Source organism: Podarcis liolepis, assembly GCF_965112155.1.
Source record: "Podarcis liolepis genome assembly, chromosome: W".
NCBI classification, from domain to species: Eukaryota; Metazoa; Chordata; class Lepidosauria; order Squamata; family Lacertidae; genus Podarcis; species Podarcis liolepis.
In genome coordinates, this window is record NC_139568.1 from 19,157,124 (window position 1) to 19,175,347 (window position 18,224).

The following is an 18,224-nucleotide window of genomic DNA, read 5'->3' on the forward strand; positions in this document are numbered from 1 at the left end:
AAGATTCCACCTAAACATTAGGAAGAACTTCCTGACAGTAAGAGCTGTTCGACAGTGGAATTTGCTGTCAAGGAGTGTGGTGGAGTCTCCTACTTTGGAGGTCTTTAAGCAGAGGCTTGACAACCATATGTCAGGAGTGCTCTGATGGTGTTTCCTGCTTGGCAGGGGGTTGGACTCGATTGCCCTTGTGGTCTCTTCCAACTCTATGATTCTATGATTCCTCCTGCAGATACTCATCCCTAATCTCTTCTGCAGGGACCCATGCGTTTTCCGCTTCTGACTCCCCCTCCCACGACGCCAAGTATTCCACTCACCCCCCTCTCCACCTGGAATCAAGAATTTCAGCTGCATGGCCACTGAGTTCCCTTTCCTCCATCTGTGGATGCAAGGGTGTTTCACTTTGCTGACCCAGAAATTCCCTCCCCTCCCTGAACGGTGAGAGTAAGGACCTGTGGAACACTGGGTGCAGTTTCATGTGAGGTGGCAATTTGAGCCTAAAGGCCACCGAATTTACTTGCTGGGCTACTTCGAACGGTCCTAATCTCTTGGGCCGTAGTTTCTTACACCCTCCTTTGAACGGTAACCCTTTGGTGGACAACCACACCTGGTCTCCCACTCTTATGGTTTCCCCCTCTCTGCGGTGCTTGTCTGCCTGCCTCTTGTATAATAATAATAATAATAATAATAATAATAATAATAATAATAATTTATTATCTATACCTCGCCCATCTGGCTGGGTTTCCCCAGTCACTCTGGGCGGCTTCCAAAAGAATATTAAAATACTATGATACATCAAACATTAAAAGCTTCCCTAAACAGGGCTGCCTTCAGATGTTTTCTAAAAGTTTGGTAGTTGTTGTTCTCTCTGACATCTGGTGGGAGGGCATTCCACAGGGAGGGCGCCACTACCGAGAAGGCCCTCTGCCTGGTTCCCTGTAACTTGGCTTCTCGCAGGGAGGGAACCGCCAGAAGGCCCTCAGTGCTGGACCTCAGTGTCCGGGTAGAACGATGGAGGTGGAGACGCTCCTTCAGGTATACTGGACCGAGGCCGTTTAGGGCTTTAAAGGTCAGCACCAACACTTTGAATTGTGCTCGGAAACGTACTGGGAGCCAATGTAGGTCTTTCAAGACCGGTGTTATATGGTCTCGGCGGCCGTTCCCAGTCACCAGTCTGGCTGCTGCATTCTGGATTAGTTGTAGTTTCCGGGTCACCTTCAAAGGTAGCCCCACGTAGAGCGCATTGCAGTAGTCCAAGCGGGAGATAACCAGAGCATGCACCACTCTGGCGAGGCAGTCCGCGGGCAGATAGGGTCTCAGCCTATGTACCAGATGGACTCTTCCTTTGCCCTTTCCAGGTTGATCTTAAGCTGTTGGTGTAAAGCCTCCATTTCTTCCACAAATTGTTCAGCCGCTGGAACACTCCACCTTCCCTCCCCCTCCCCTGGGAAAGCCCTGGGGTGACACCCGTAATTCGCCATAAACGAGCTCATCCCTGTGGACACATGTTCCGCGTTATTGTATGCAAACTCAGCCAGCGCTAATTTGTCCACCCAATCATTCTCCCTCTCGCTGATGTAGCAACGTAGGTATTGTTGAAGTATGCTATTAGCTCTCTCTGCTTGTCCGTTGGTTTCTGGGTGTCTGGCCGTTGAGAAACTAACCTCGACGTCCAGCAGACTCATCAGCTTCCTCCAGAATCTGGACGTGAATTGCCGGCCTCTATCGGATAAAATCCTCAAGGGGGCGCCATGCAACCTGAAAACATGCTCTACAAACAGTTTTGCTGTTTCTTCTGCAGACACCGCATGCGAGCACGCAATAAAATGGCACATTTTGGTCATCAAGTCAGCTACCACCATTACTGCCGTTTTCCCCCTGGCTTTGGGTAAATCAGTCATAAAATCAATTGATACCACCTCCCATGGTCTCTCTGGTGTAGGTAAGGGCTCCAGTAACCCCGCGGGTGCTGCCCTCTCCCCCTTCGCTCTCTGGCAGCGCTGGCACCCGCGTACATATTCCTTCACATCTTCCCTCACCCGTGGCCACCAGAACTGCCTGGTTACCAGTAGCATTGTCTTGTGTTGGCCAAAATGTCCAGCCGTGGGGTTGTCATGTAGTTGTTTGAGTATTCTGCTCCTCAAATCCCCCTCAGGTATGTTCAATGCACCCTTATAGTACAAGGCCCTGTCATTTACTTCAAATCCCCCCTGATTCTCCTCGGTACTACCCATTTCCCTAATCTTGGTTTGTGCATACTGGTCATCCCTCGTCAAACCGGCCAGCTCTTGCCTCCCTACGAACCCTCCCCCACACACCCATCTGTCCTCGGGTATGACATAACGTGCTTCTGGCCCTCCCTCCCCTTCTGCGTATTCGGGCTTGTGGGAGAGGGCGTCTGCTCTGACATTTTCCTTCCCAGGCACGTATCTAATCTCAAAATTAAACTTGGAAAACTCCTGAGCCCACCTCACCTGTCGTTGGTTCAGTACTCTCGCCGTTCTCCAATATTCCAGGTTCTTGTGGTCAGTACACACCTGGACTTTGTGCTGTGCACCTATGAGAAAATGTCTCCATCGTCGAAAGGCCTCGTGAATTGCCAGCAGTTCCCGATCATACACCGTATAGTTTTGCTCTGACTTGTTCAACTTCCTGGAAAAGAAGGCACACGGCTTCCACTGTCCCCCATTTCCCGGCTGGAGCAATATGCTTCCTACCGCTCTGTCTGACGCGTCCGTCTCTAGCCTCATCGGCTTCCGCAGATCCACATGTAGGAGCTGCTCTTCCGACGCGAAAGCCCTCTTAAGCTTTTCAAAGGACTGCTGGGCCTCTTCCATCCATTCGAACTTCTTCTTACTACTGAGACAATCCGTTATGGGTGCCGTTAGATGGGCGAAGTTCTTGATGAACTTCCTGTAGAAATTTGCAAACCCCAAGAACCTCTGCACGTCCTTCCTGTTCTTGGGAGCCTTCCATTCTAGCACTGTCTGCACCTTGCCCGGGTCCATGGCCAAGCCCTTGTTCGACAACCGATAGCCAAGGAATTCCACCTCTCGAGCGTGGAATTGGCACTTCTCCAGTTTGACCCACAGCTGGTGCTCCTGCAGTCTCCTCAGCACTTCCCTGACGTCTTTTACGTGCTGCTCCTCGTTCTCTGAGTAGATTAGGACGTCGTCCAGGAACGCTACACAATTCTTGTAGAGCAGGGACCCCAACACATGGTGCATGAAACTTTGAAATGTGGAGGAGCCTGATTGGAGTCCGAAGGGCATAACTAAGTACTCAAAGGCTCCCAGAGGGGTGAAAATTGTGGTTTTCCATTCATCCCCCTCCCTCATCCTTATCAAGTTGTACGCCCCCGAAGGTCCAGCTTGGTAAAAATCTTCCCCTTCCTTACCCTGGCCAAAATGTCATCAATTCTGGGCATTGGGAAGGTCACTGGTTCCGACACCCTGTTCAACGCGCGAAAGTCCACTACGAGCCTGGGTTCCTTGGAGTCTCGCTTGTCCACAAAGAACACTGGACTACCCCCCACCGCCCTTGATTCCCTTATGAACCCTCGCTTCAGGTTCTTGTCAATAAACTTCCGCAATTCCTGCATCACCCTATCTGACATGGCGTACAGCTTACCCACTGGCAGCTGAGCGTCTGGGAGTAAGTTGATCTGACAGTCAAAGGGCCTGTGGGGTGGTAGCCGATCCGCCTCCTTCTCGCTGAAGACTTCTTCCAAGTCCGCATACTGAGGTGGTACCTTCCCTCTTTCCCCTACTGCCATCCCTGCCACCCTGGCTACTGCCATCCTCAGGCTTTCTCCTCCATGGCAGTGCTCTACACAGTGGGCCGACCCAAAGGTGACTGTCCGCTGGTGCCACCCTACTACTGGGTCGTGCAGTGACAGCCAACTCATTCCCAGTATGATGGGTGGTCCTGCTAAGGTGGCTACGTGAAAGGCAATTGTCTCTGTGTGTCTAGAAACTGTCATTTTCATGGGAGGGGTCTGGTGGGTCACTTCCCCTCCCAAGAGTTCTCTCCCATCAATAGTGGTAACTTGCAGGGGATGTTCTAGAGGCACCACCTGTAGCTGGTGTTCTAACGCAAAATCCTTGCTAAAGAAGTTGCAAGAGCTGCCTGAATCCAGCAGCGCCTTCACTTTGATGGGGGGGTCCGTTTGGGAGTTCTAGCACCACCTCTATGGCGATGGCTGCTCGGGGAGGGTCTGGTTTGGGCACTTCTACTGGTTGCTCGCCTGGCTGCTGTGCCCGCCTTCCTGCAGCCAAGCACTGCCGTTTCCCGGCGCCTCTTTCCTTTCCTCCTCACTCCCCACTGCCCCCACCATTCCTTGCCACGCCTTCTTCTGAGGGCATACTCTGGCAAAATGTCCCGGCTGCTGGCATAGGAAACACTTCTTACTTGTTTTCCCTCCTTCTTCCGCACCTCGCTGGAGTTTGAAAACCCGCGCGCGCTCGCTCCTCCAATCTCCATTGGCTCCTCGGGTGGCACCGTAGACGCTGGCATGTCTGGAATGCGGTTGTCATGCCAACGCTCTGCTCTCCCTTCCCGCCTTTCCAGCGTGCGCGTCTCTTGCCTGACTCCTACAGCGAGCGCCAACTTGGTCAGCTGGTCCATCAATGCCGGGCGGGGTGAGCGGGAAAGTTCGACTCTCACCCAAGAGGATAAGCCCTCCTCAAATAACATTTGTACTGGTTTGGAACTCAGATCCCACCCAAGTTTATGAATCAGCATCGCAAATCTCGACCAGTACTCTCTCACTGACTGGTTCCCTTGTTTGCACCCCATCAGTTCTTTGCAAGTTATACTTTGTTGAACATCACTCGCGAACATGTGGTCCATGGCGCTAAAAAACCTTCTCATGTCCTTCAGAGCCGCGTTCTCCGCCGCCATTAAGGGTCGGACCCAATCTCTGGCCCTACCTTCCAGGTGCCCCACCACGAAAGCGACTCTTCCCCCATCGTCGGCAAAGTCATCATACTGCAGATCCAGCGCATACTGCACTTCGGTCTTAAAAGCGTTATAATCTCTGGGGTCGCCCCCAAACTTATGCACTAGTCCCGGTACCTTTCTTGCGATGGGGGTAATCTTCCCCTGGGCATCATGGGTCCTCCTTTCATCCAGCCGCGCCGCTAGTAGAGCCAGTTGCTGTTCCAAGTCTCGGTTTCTCTCCTCCAGACTCTGCCCTCCTCTGGCTCCCTCTCCTGCGCCGGCTCCTCCGGTTTGACTCATGACTGTGCCCCTGTCCTCTTGCACACAAGCAACGTAAAAGACTGACGGATTGCTATCATGGGAATTGGGGTTGCTTGTGTGTAAACCTCCAGCCGTTCCCAACTGCTTGGGGTGGTTGCGTCTTTCCCCGGCTGAGCAGCCCTTCTGCGCTGCTGCTCAGTCGCTGGCAGAATCCGTCAGTGGGTGTCTCCTAAATTTCCTCCAGCATAAGAGTTCCTTAACGGACAACCTTCGCCTCGCCTCCCTGCGCGGAAGCCTTCTGCGCAGAGTGGGCGTGCCAAGCGGTGGTCCTCCACTCTCCTCACTGACTTCACTGGAAGAGTCTCGGAGCCTCCCCTCCGAAGTGCTCTCTGCCTCTCCCTTCTTCCTGGTGTCACCGGGACTTCTTTCCCCAAAGGACGTTCTCTCTCTTCCCTTACTCGTTCCCTCTCCTGCAGAATCTGGGAGCCTAGCCTCTCCACTTTGCTCCGATGTCAGTTCCCTGACACAGATAGGTAGCCGTGTTGGTCTGCCATAGTCAAAATAAAAAAATTCCTTCCAGTAGCACCTTAAAGACCAACTAAGTTAGTTCTTGGTATGAGCTTTCGTGTGCATGCACACTTCTTCAGAAGAAGTGTGCATGCACACGAAAGCTCATACCAAGAACTAACTTAGTTGGTCTTTAAGGTGCTACTGGAAGGAATTTTTTTAGTTCCCTGACAGTGATATTGGCGAAAATCCTATTTTTATTTCAAACAATTTCAATAATAATTGGGACAAAATATTTTAAAAGCTGGCAAAGTGACCTTGCCAATTTTATATGGCAAGGGAAGAAAGCCAGAATAATATCAGAAATAATGATGGGATCAAAGGAAACTGGGGGATTTGCAGTCCCAGACCTAAGAAGATATTTCGAAACAGCATGCTGGAGTTGGAGGAAAGAATGGTGGTTACTAAAAGTTATTGAAGTTTTGAAACTAGAAGGATGGGACAAAATATACGGCTGGCACGGATATTTATTCTATGGGAAAATATAACTGCATAAAGGATTTACAAACCACCTGGTGAGAAAGGCCCTGTTTGAGGTATGGGAGAGAACCAAGAAGAGAATTATAGAAAGGACCCCATGGTGGATCTCTCCATTAGACTTCCTGTTGATCGCAAACCTGCTGCAAGTGGGAATCTTCCTGGCTGGGAGATTCCATACTTTTTGAGGGGAAAAGGGGGTGCTACAGGGCGCAGTAGCCCCCAAAATACCTTCAGTGGCGCACATTGAGGGTCAGGTTCCCAGCAAGCCAATTTGCAAATTGCCTGGCCATCAGGTAGCCCTGCAAGGTTGAAGAGTACGGCAGATCGAGAAAGCAGGCAGAGGGAAGCCATTAACTATCCTCTAAAAAGCGTAGCCCCGAACTTGCAAGGGAAGCGACCGACACTTAAGTTTAAGAAATTCGGACCTAATTGGGATAGAATTCGGAAGTTCAAGGCTAAAGGAAGGTTTCGGAGTAAAAAGATTTAAACGTGGAGTTCAGCTGTACCTGCAATTGAAAACAGACGCAGAACTGTCAGCAGTGCGGGAGTGAGCTGTGAGTAATGGCTAGCCGTTGCCGCTTTCTCTTCTAAAACTTCTAAGAAGAAAATAGCTAAGCAATAAGATAAAAAATAAACAGAAGAGGAAGCAGAGGGACGTTTGACTGTTATTTTTGGCAAATCTTCGGTGTGTTGGTGAGGGAAAGAAAGAGATAAGAATGGAAGGAATGCTTAGTTTCACTTTTAATAAAGAACTGCGCAACTGGATGTAAGGACTGCCGTCGCCATTGTTACATTGTTATACTTTGGAAAAATACCAGCAACGTTTTCGGAGAAGTGAGTATCCCTCTCTCTCTCTCTCTCTCTCTCTCTCTCTCTCTCTCTCTCTCACACACACACACACACACACACACACAGGTTGCCTCAGGTGCTACTCCTACTCAGTGTATTTTTTTTAAAAAAAAATATTTATTGCATTTTTTAAACACAAAACAAACCAAGAAACATATACAATACCATCACCATAGAACAAAAGGAAACAGAAGAAATTTAAAAAGTAAACAAAGAGTGAATAGAAGAAAAAAAACACACCAAAATCAATTTATCCATTAATCATATTCTCATAACCTTTGGACTTCCTCACATCACCCTTTCCTGCGTTCTCAGTTATATAGTTACAAGCAGCAAATTATTACCTTATTTCAAATCTTATTTTGTAGTTCTCGAATATTATATCCCCAATTTCAATATTTTTTATCATATATTAAACTGGTTAACTTAAGTATAATGTTACCTCAGATTCCATCATTTTCTTAAACATCACTTAATCATACATTTTACAACTAAGTTACTGATGCCGTGTTGTTTTCTATCATGCATTCTCTTAGCATTCATACAGCTTATGATGTTTTTGTAAATAGTCTTTAAATTTCTTCCAGTCCTCTTCCACCGTCTCTTCTCCCAGGTCTCGAATTCTGCCAGTCATTTCGGCCAGTTCCATGTAGTCTATCAGTTGTGTCTGCCATTCTTCCAGAGTGGGCAAATCCTGTGTCTTCCAGTGCTTTGCGATGAGTATTCTTGCTGCTGTTGTTGCATACATAAAGAAAGTTCTGTCCTTCTTTGACACCATTTGGCCGACAATGCCCAAAAGGAAGGCCTCTGGTTTCTTAAGGAAGGTATATTTAAATACCTTTTTTAGTTCATTATAGATCATTTCCCAGAAGGCCTTAACCTTTGGGCACGTCCACCAAAGGTGAAAGAGTGTTCCTTCAGTTTCTTTACATTTCCAACACTTATTGTCTGGCAAATGATATATTTTTGCAAGCTTGACTGGGGTCATGTACCACCTGTAAACCATTTTCATAATATTTTCTTTCAAGGCATTACATGCCGTGAATTTCACTCCGGTGGTCCATAACTTTTCCCAGTCAGCAAACATAATATTGTACCCAATGTCCTGTGTCCATTTTATCATAGCTGATTTGACCGTTTCATCTTGAGTATGCCATTTCAACAGCAATTTATACATTTTTGAAAGTACCTTGGTCTTAGGTTCTAACAGCTCTGTTTCTAGTTTCGATTTTTCCACCTGGAAACCTATTTTTTTATCCAAATTAAAAACCTCCCTGATCTGTGCGTAGTGTAGCCAATCTCGCACTTTATCCTTTAATTTCTCAAAACTCTGCAATCTCCAAGTATCTCCTTCTTTTTCTAGTATTTCCCAATATTTTGGCCATGCGGCCTCCATATTGAGTCTTTTCTGAGCCTTGGCTTCCATTGGTGACAACCACCTTGGGGTCTTGTTCTCTAATAAGTCTTTGTATTTTATCCAGACATTAAACACTGCTTTTCTGACAATATGGTTCTTGAAATGCTTATGAATTTTTACCTTGTCGTACCACAAATATGCATGCCATCCAAAAGCGTTATTAAACCCTTCCAGATCCAGGACATCAGTGTTCTCAAGAAGAAGCCAATCTTTCAGCCAGCAGAAAGCTGCAGATTCATAGTATAACCTCAAATCTGGCAGGGCAAACCCCCCTCTCTCTTTAGCATCGGTTAGTATTTTAAATTTTATTCGGGGCTTTTTGCCCTGCCAGACAAACTTAGAAATATCTCTCTGCCACTTTCTAAAACATTCCACCCTGTCCACAATCTGTAGGGTCTGAAACAAAAACAACATTTTTGGCAAAACATTCATCTTCATCACAGCAATTCTACCCAACAAGGAAAGTTTTAATCTTGACCAGCTTTCTAAATCCTTTTTAATTTCTGACTAGCACATTTCATAATTATCCTTAAATAGATTCAAATTTTTAGCAGTCATATTAACCCCTAGGTATTTCACCTTCTTCACCACATTTAAGTCTGTCTCTTTCTGAAACCTTTCTGATTCCACAGTTGTCAAGTTTTTTTCCAAAACCTTAGTCTTTTGCTTGTTTAATTTAAATCCCGCCACCCGACCAAACTCGTGAATTAGTTCTAAAACCCTTTTCGTAGTAGATTCCGGCTCCTGTAACGTCAGAACCAAGTCATCTGCAAAAGCTTTAAGTTTGTACTGTTTAGCTCCGACCTGAATCCCTTCAACCAACCGGTCCCCTCTAATCATATTCAAGAGCACCTCCAGGACTGAAATGAATAACAAAGGGGAGATAGGGCAACCTTGTCGTGTTCCTTTCTCAATCTTAAACTCCTCTGTCACCACATTGTTAACTATCAATTTGGATTTTTGTTCTGAATAGATTGCCTCTATACCATTTTCAAACCCCCGTCCCACTCCCATCCCTTCCAAATTTTTCTTCATGAACTTCCATGAAATATTGTCAAAGGCCTTCTCCGCATCTATAAATATCAACACTGCTTTTGTATTAATATTTGTTTGCAATAGTTCCAAAATGTCGATAATGTTCCTAGTGTTATCAGACAAATGTCTACCAGGGAGAAAGCCTGCCTGATCTTTATGAATTACTTCATTTAACACTTTTTTGAATCTACTTGCCAAAATATCTGCAAAAATTTTGTAATCCACATTTAGGAGAGATATGGGGCGGTAGTTCTTCAATTGTGTCTTTTCAGTTTCCAATTTAGGTATCAAAGTGATGAAAGCTTCTTTCCACGATTCCGGTGCCTTCTTCCCCTCCATAATCTCATTGCAAACCTCCATTAATGGTTGTATCAAATAATCTTTCAATGTCTTATAGTACTTGGAGGTAAGCCCGTCTGGCCCTGGAGATTTGCCCAGTACTCCTACTCAGTGTAGACTCACTGAAATGAATTAAAAATCCAAACATTAATTTCAAAAGGTCTGCGCTAATTAGGTTTTAGTTGGATGTAGCCTGTTATAATGACCAAATTATCTTACCCAAAAAGATCTGCACAAACCAGTTTATCTGAGTGCATTATTCTCAGGGAGGGGGGACGACTCATTTATTTTAAATTGCTTAATCATATGGGACTAAACTGCATTATGTTGTAAGGACCTTTTATTTAATCTTAGAATTGTAAAGTTGGAAGGTACCCAAGGGTCATCTAGTCCAACCCACTGCAATGCCTAGAACCTGGTGTTGGGCTGCAAGAATGTACTGTAAACTATCACATTTTCTTTCTTTTTTTTTAAAAAATGCTTTTTATTAAGTTTTCATTTCACATACACCAACACCAAAAAACAAATATTTCAAGTCTTTTTACATCTGTCTTACTTTATGCTCCGTAGAGCCGTTGACTTCCCTCCTTCGCTTCAGCAGGTTTTCTTATTCCAATCCTTAATTCACAGTTCCTTAATCAAAAACTATACCATGACATAAGATTTCTTTCAGTCCTGCTAACGTCTTCAGATTTCTACAGTTCTCACTTATATAGACCATAAATTTACCCCATTCTCTTTGGTACTTTTTTCCTCCTGATTGCGAATCCTATGTGTCAGTTTTGCTAATTCTGCGTACTCGACCAACTTTGTCTGCCACTCCTTTACAGTTGGTATCTCCTGTGTTTTTCACTTTGGGGCTATCAAAACTCTGGCAGCTGTCGTAGCATACATATATAATCTTTGGTCCGTCTTCTTAATATCCTCTCCTATCAAACCTAGCAATAGCTTTTTTGGGAAAGTATATTTAAACATCTTTTTTAATTCATTATAGATCAATTCCCAAACCTCTTTCATTTTATCACATGTCCACCACATGTGATAAAAATCACCATCTTTTTCTTTACATTTCCAACAGGTTTTACTACTCGTCCTATACATTTTTGCTAGTTTGACAGGTGTTAGATACCAGCGATAGACCATTTTCATTACATTCTCTTTAAAAGTAGAGCATGCAGTAAATTTTAAATTCTCATTCCAAAGTTTCACCCATGCATCATATTCTACATTATGCCCAAAGTCTATTGCCCATTTTGTCATTGCCTCTTTTATCAATTCATCTTTTGTATTCCATTCTAACAAGAAATTATACATTTTCGAGAGTAATTTGGTCCTGCTTTCTAAAATGTCGATTTGAAATTTCGATTTTTTTATCTTCAAATCCTTAAAAACATCATTTACTTGATGGTATTGCAGCCATCCTGTAAATTTCTCCACAATACAACTATAGGGCTTCAGTTTCCATCCTTTCTCATATTTCATCAAAATCTCTGCATATGTAGCCCATCTCCCTTCCATATTCAATTTTTTTACTGTTAACATTTCGACTGGTGAGACCCACCACGGTGTTTTCCTTCCTAACAGATTCTTATTTCTGTCCCAGACCTCATATAGGGCACTCCTTATTATATGGTTTGTAAAGCCTCTGTGCACTTTCACTTTACCATACCAGAGGTATGAGTGCCACCCATATCTGTTATTGTATCCCTCCAAATCTAACAGGTCTGAGTTTTCCAGGATTGTCCAATCCTTTATCCAACATAAGCAGGCCGCTTCATAATAAAGTTTCAAATCAGGTACTGAGAACCCTCCTCTTTCCTTTCTGTCCGTCAGTATTTTAAATTTAATCCTCGGTTTTCTCCCTTGCCATATGAAGTGCGAGAGAACCTTCTGCCATTCTCTAAATTGTCCTAAGCCTCTGATTATCGGAATTGTTTGAAATAAAAATAGCATCCTTGGTAATATGTTCATTTTGATCGCTGACATTCTTCCACTTATTGACAACTTTAATCTATCCCATATTTCCAAGTCTCTTTTAATCTCTTTCCACACTGGTTGGTAATTGTCAAATTTATGTTCTTTGCCGTCATCCAAGTTCCCAAGTATTTTACTTTCTTAACCACCTTAATTTCACTTTCTTGTTCCAGCCTTTCTATCTCATTCTTTTCCATATTCTTGACCACCATTTTCGTCTTTGTCTTGTTCAGTTTAAATCCTGCTAGTTGTCCAAATTTTCCCATTTCTTCCAATGCTTTTTTGATACTTTTCTGGGGTTCTTCTAAGGTTAATACTAAGCCATCTGCATAGGCCTTAAATTTAAATTCTTTAACACCTATTTTAATTCCTTTTACCTCTGATGTTTCTCTCAGACTATTTGCTAATACCTCTAATACCATTATAAACAATAGCAGAGACAGTGGGCACCCCTGTCTGGTACCCTTTGTGATGTCAAATGATTCTGTCAAAGCGTTGTTCACTATTAGTTTCGCTCTCTGTTCCGAATAAATAGCCTCAATTCCTCTCAGGAAAGAGCCACAAACCCCCATCATCCCCATACTTTTCTTCATAAATAACCAAGATGTGTTATCGAATGCTTTTTCAGCATCAATAAACATTAATACAGCTGGTTTATCATTTTTTTAAATAAAATTTTTATTGGTTTTTCACAATTTTTATAAACACAAACAATACACAATACAAACAAACAAACACATAAACAAACATGTATAATTTCAAATCCTTTTTTCTTAAATCTTACTTCACCGACTTCCCCGTACCTCCCCTTTCTGCATCCCAATTTCCAAATTTGTTTCAGCAAATCCTCCCCCTTGATTTTATCTAATTTTCCCTTGTTCTTTTCTTTTACTTAATCTTTTACAGCTGTAGTCCCCTTTTTTCTATAACCTCAACATTTTAGCATTCATTAATTTTACAATATTTCTTAAGATAAATTTTGAATTTCTTCCAATCTTCTTCCGCCGTCTCTTTCCCCTGGTCTCGGATTCTGCCAGTCATTTCGGCCAGTCCCATATAGTCAATCACCTTCATCTGCCATTCTTCCAGAGTGGGTAGTTCCTGTGTCTTCCAATACTTTGCGATGAGAATTCTTGCTGCTGTAGTAACATACATAAAAAAGTCCGGTCTTTCTTTGGCACCAGTTGGCCGACAATGCCCAAGAGAAAGGCTTCTGGTTTCTTGGGGAAAGTACATTTAAGTACCTTTTTCATTTCATTATATATCATTTCCCAGAAAGCCTTAATCTTCGGGCACGTCCACCAAAGGTGATAAAAAGTACCTTCAGTTTCTTTACATTTCCAACACTTATTATCAGGCAAATGATAGATTTTTGCTAGCTTGACTGGGGTCATGTACCACCTATAAATCATTTTCATAATATTCTCTCTCAAGGCATTACATGCCGTAAATTTTATACCGGTGGTCTACAACTGTTCCCAGTCAGCAAACATAATATTATAACCAATGTCTTGTGCCCATTTAATCATAGCTGATTTAACTGTTTCATCTTGTGTATTCCATTTCAGCAACAAGTTATACATTCTTGACAAATTCTTAGTATTGGGTTCTAACAGTTCTGTTTCTAATTTTGATTTCTCCACCTAGAAGCCAATTTTCCTGTCCTGTTTGTAAACCTCCATTATTTGGTAATAATGGAGCCAATCTCGTACTTTAAACTTCAATTTCTCATAACTGTAATTTCAGTTTGTCTCCCTCTTGTTCCAAAATTTCCCAGTATTTTGGCCATTTGGCCTCCATATTGAGCTTTTTCACAGCTTTTGCCTCCATTGGCGACAACCACCTGGGGGTTTTATTTTCCAACAAATCCTTGTATCTAATCCAAACATTATATAATGCTTTCCTGACAATATGATTTTTAAAAGCTTTATGAGCTTTAACCTTGTCGTACTATATATATGCATGCCATCCGAATACATTGTTAAAACCTTCCAAGTCCAAGATATCTGTATTCTCAAGAAGTAGCCAGTCTTTCATCCAGCAGAAAGCTGCAGATTCATAGTACAGTTTTTAAGTCCGGCAGGGCAAATCCCCCTCTTTCCTTTGAATCAGTTAAAATTTTAAATTTTATTCTGGGTTTCTTGCCCTGCCAGACAAACTTCGAAATATCTTTCTGCCACCTCTTGAAACAATCCATCTTATCCACAATTTGCAATGTTTGGAATAAGAACAACATTCTCGGCAATACATTCATCTTAATAGCAGCAATTCGGCCTAACAAGAAAAGCTTCAAATTTGACCATATTTCTAGATCTTTTTTTACCTCTGTCCAACATTTCTCATAATTGTCTTTAAATAAATTTGCATTCTTAGATGTCATATTAATCCCCAAGTATTTCACCTTCTTTACCACAGTTAATCCTGTTTCATTCTGGAACCGCTCCCTTTCAATAACTGTTAAATTTTTCTCCAATACCTTAGTTTTTTGTTTATTCAACTTAAAACCTGCGACTTGACCAAATGCTTGAATTAGTTCTAAAACCCTTTTCGTACTAGTGTCTGGCTTTTGTAAAGTAAGTACCAAATCATCTGCAAAGGCCCTCAATTTGTACTGTTTGGCTCCGACCTGTACCCCTTTGACCAGCTGGTCCCTTCTAATCATATTTAGCAAAACCTCCAGGACTGATATAAAAAGTAATGGGGAAATTGGGCACCCCTGTCGTGTCCCTTTTTCTATCTTAAATTCTTCCATAACCACATTATTTACAATTAACTTAGCCTTTTGTTCAGAATATATTGCACCCATACCATTCTCAAATCCTTGGCCTACCCCCATCCCATGTAGATTCTTCTTCATAAAACTCCAAGAAATGTTGTCAAAGGCTTTCTCTGCGTCCACAAATATCAATACTGCTTTAGTGTTTATGTTCACTTCTAATAATTCCATAATGTCTATTATATTCCTCACATTGTCTGACAAATGTCTTCCTGGGAGAAAGCCTGCTTGGTCCTTGTGAATCTCTTCCATCAGTACTTTTTTCAATCTTTTTGCCAAAATGTCTGCAAAAATTTTGTAATCCACATTAAGTAATGATATAGGGCGGTAGTTCTTGAGCTGAGTCTTTTCAGTCTCTGTTTTCGGTATGAGTTTAATATAGGCTTCTTTCCACGATTCTGGTGCCTTTTTCCCCTCTAAAATTTCATTACAGACTTCCTTCAAAGGTTGTAACAACCACTCCTTCAAAGCTTTATAGTATCTGGAAGTCAACCCATCTGGTCCTGGAGATTTGCCCAGTTGCATATTTTGAATGGCCCCTTCTATCTCTTGTTCAGTTATTTTCTGATTCAGATCTATTTTACTTTGTTGAGAGATTTTTTGTAATCCATATTTCTTAAGAAACTCTTCTATGTCCCCTTCATTTTCCGGCCCTTGTGAGTATAATTTTTTAAAGTAACTCTGGAAGCAGTTTCTAATCTCATTTGGCTTATAAATGTTCTTTCCTTCAACCTCTAGGCTTGTAACCGTATTTAATTTTTGTCTTTTCTTCAATTGCCAAGCCAGAAGTTTGCCACATTTATCTGCAGATTCAAATGTCCTTTGTCTCATTTGTTTAATCTTCCATTCTATTTCTTGATTCATCAATTCCATATATTGCATCTGATATAACTTAATTTCTCTCAAAATCTCTTGGGACTTTGGTTTGGATCTCAATTTCTTTTCTCCTTCTTTTATCTTTTCCAAAATCTTATCCTTCTTCTCATTTAGGTTTCTCTTCTTTATTGAATTTTGTTGTATTAAAAATCCTCGCATAACAGCTTTACTTGCGTCCCAAATTACTCTTTTTTCCACGTCCGTTTTTAAATTTATTTCGAAATAGTCTCTCAAAATTCTTTGGGCCTTTTTGTAAACCTCTTCATCGCTAAATAGTGTGTCATTCATCCTCCATCTGAAGGAGCCAGCTGTTGTTAGCTTCATCTCCATCCTTACGGCATTGTGGTCGGAGAAGGTTTCTGGGCAGATTTCCACTTTTTTTATCTTTGGAGCCATCCCACTAGTAACCCATATTTGGTCAATTCTAGTCCATGTCATCATCGCTTCAGAAAAGAAAGTTCCCTCTCTCTCGAGAGGGTTCTTTCTTCTCCAGATATCAATCAAGTCCATGTTTTCAGTCATTTCAAAGAAAGTCTTTGGTAGTCTCCCATCTTTGGAAACTACCTGTCTTTGTGCTTTGTCCATATTTGTAGATACTACTCCATTCATGTCTCCCATCATGATTAAATTGTAATCCAAATAGTCCAGTAAGATCTCATGCACCTTCTTAAAGAATTCCGACTTCCCTTCATTTGGTGCATAAATTCCTAATATCAAAACTTTTTCTCCTTGAACTTGAATTTCAATTGCCAAAAATCTTCCTTGTTCATCTTTGAACATCAATTTCGGAGATAATTTTTCTTTTGCATAGATCACCACTCCTCTTTTCTTAACTTTGTCAGATGAAATAAATTCCTGTCCTAATCTTTTATTGATGAGTAGTTTCCTATGCAACCTTGTCACATGTGTTTCTTGTAAACAAATCAAGTCCAATTGCTCTTTTTTCAATATATGAAAAACATTTCTCCTTTTTCGGGGAAGGTTCAGACCATTACAATTCCAGCTTAGAAGTTGCAGAGCCATCCTGCTGTTATTTACTTTCCCCTCCTGTTGCTCCAAGTAGTTGTTCGTCATCCGTCTGTGATTTCAGTCCAAATGATAACTTGATAATGTCTGTTATTCCCTTTACTGTTGGGGTTGGTTCCACTTCAACCACTTCTTTCAGAAGATCTCCTCCGTTGTCTCGTAGAAATTGATCCTTGTCACTCACTGATTTTATTCTTGTTTTCCTCCCTTTATATTTAAAAGATAGGCCCTGGGGAAATTCCCACCTGAAGGGTATTCCGTTCTTTCTTAGTAAGTCAACCAGGTCTTTATAATGTGTTCTTGCGTCCAGAATGTGCTTCGGTATATCCTTGAAGATCTCCACAAAAGAATTTTCAATTTCCAAAGTTCTTTGAAAATGCAGATTCAGTATTTTATCTCTTTCTTCTTTTGATCTTAAAGTTATCAGACAGTCCCTTGGCTTCTTTCTGCCTTGTCTTCTTCCCAATCTAAAAGCAGTCACTATCTTAATTTCTTCCTTCTTTAGCTCCTGTTGCCAAAAGTCCAAAAATTCTTTAGTAAGGAAGTCCACTAAGTTATCTTCCTCACTTTCCGGCACCGCTCTTAGTCTCAAATTCCTTTCTTTCCTTTGCAACTCAAGCATAGACAAAGCCCGTTCATGATCTTCTAACTTTTTAATGACTGGTGATATCTTTTCCTGAGTAGCATCTGCAGTGCCCTTAGCTTCTTCTGCAATCTTTCGAATAGTGGCTGATTCTCCTAATAATTTTTCAATAGTTTCTGTGTTAGAGTTCACCTTCTTCCCCAATTCATTTATAGTTTTAGTATTCAAATCAAGTTTGGCTGAGACCTCTGCCAGTTGCTTACTAGATTCCGTACCTTGCTTTGTCAAGAATTCCAAAGACGCATTTATTTTACAAAGGGCTTCTGCCACAGGATCTGTTGACATAATTGTTGTTTTTGTCTGCCCAGTTGCAGCTGTTACTGTGCCTGAAACGGAAGCCCTTCGCTGTTGTAGAGTTTTAATCTTGTATTGTCTGCCGGATCTAGTAGTTGTCTCTTCTGCCGTACCACTCATGTCCCAGTCAAGGTCGTTCCCACGTCTGTAAGTTGTTTTTAACTGGAAAATTCCGATGACTTAGTTATTGTAATCCACTTTGCAACTATTTCAACAGAGTCCTCTAGGGGGAGAGATCTCCGGAACTTTTGCAACAAAATGTCTCTTTTAATGAAGTCCCCAATGTCTCCAAGAGAGTCTATTATAACAGTTCCCAAATGTATTTCAGGAGCTTAACAGTCTAGTAATTAAGTATCTTTCAAAAACCCAGCAGTCCAGTAATTAAGTAACTTTCAAAGAATCTTAACAAAGTGACAGTTCTCTATGCGGCTTTCTTATTTAGGCAGTCCGTTCCCAGGGCTTTGAAACAGCGGGTAAAAATTTTTCAGTAACTCCTTTTCATGCAGGTATCAAAGATCCACCTTCCTCCCCCTCTGCTCCTGCCTGCAAGAGGGGGGTTTCAATTCCAATGTCAAGATTGCTTAGTTCCCAAATAGTCTTTCTCCGGTTACAGCTTTGTACTTTCTTTGCTTTAGACTTTCTGCAGACTTCCTTATTTTATGCCTTTCCCGTTTCCGGCCAAATTGTCTTTAAGTTAATTGTAAATCCCAGTAAATCTTTAAGTCCTACTCACGGGTAGTTAGTTTCCA

The 18,224-nt window shown here is 42.3% G+C and overlaps 1 long non-coding RNA gene across 1 annotated transcript in view; it reads right to left on the reverse strand.

Annotated features, from left to right (window-relative positions):
- Positions 1 to 18,224, reverse strand: part of LOC310697749 — a 463,108-nt gene that overhangs the window by 163,015 nt on the left and 281,869 nt on the right. The window lies entirely within an intron of this gene.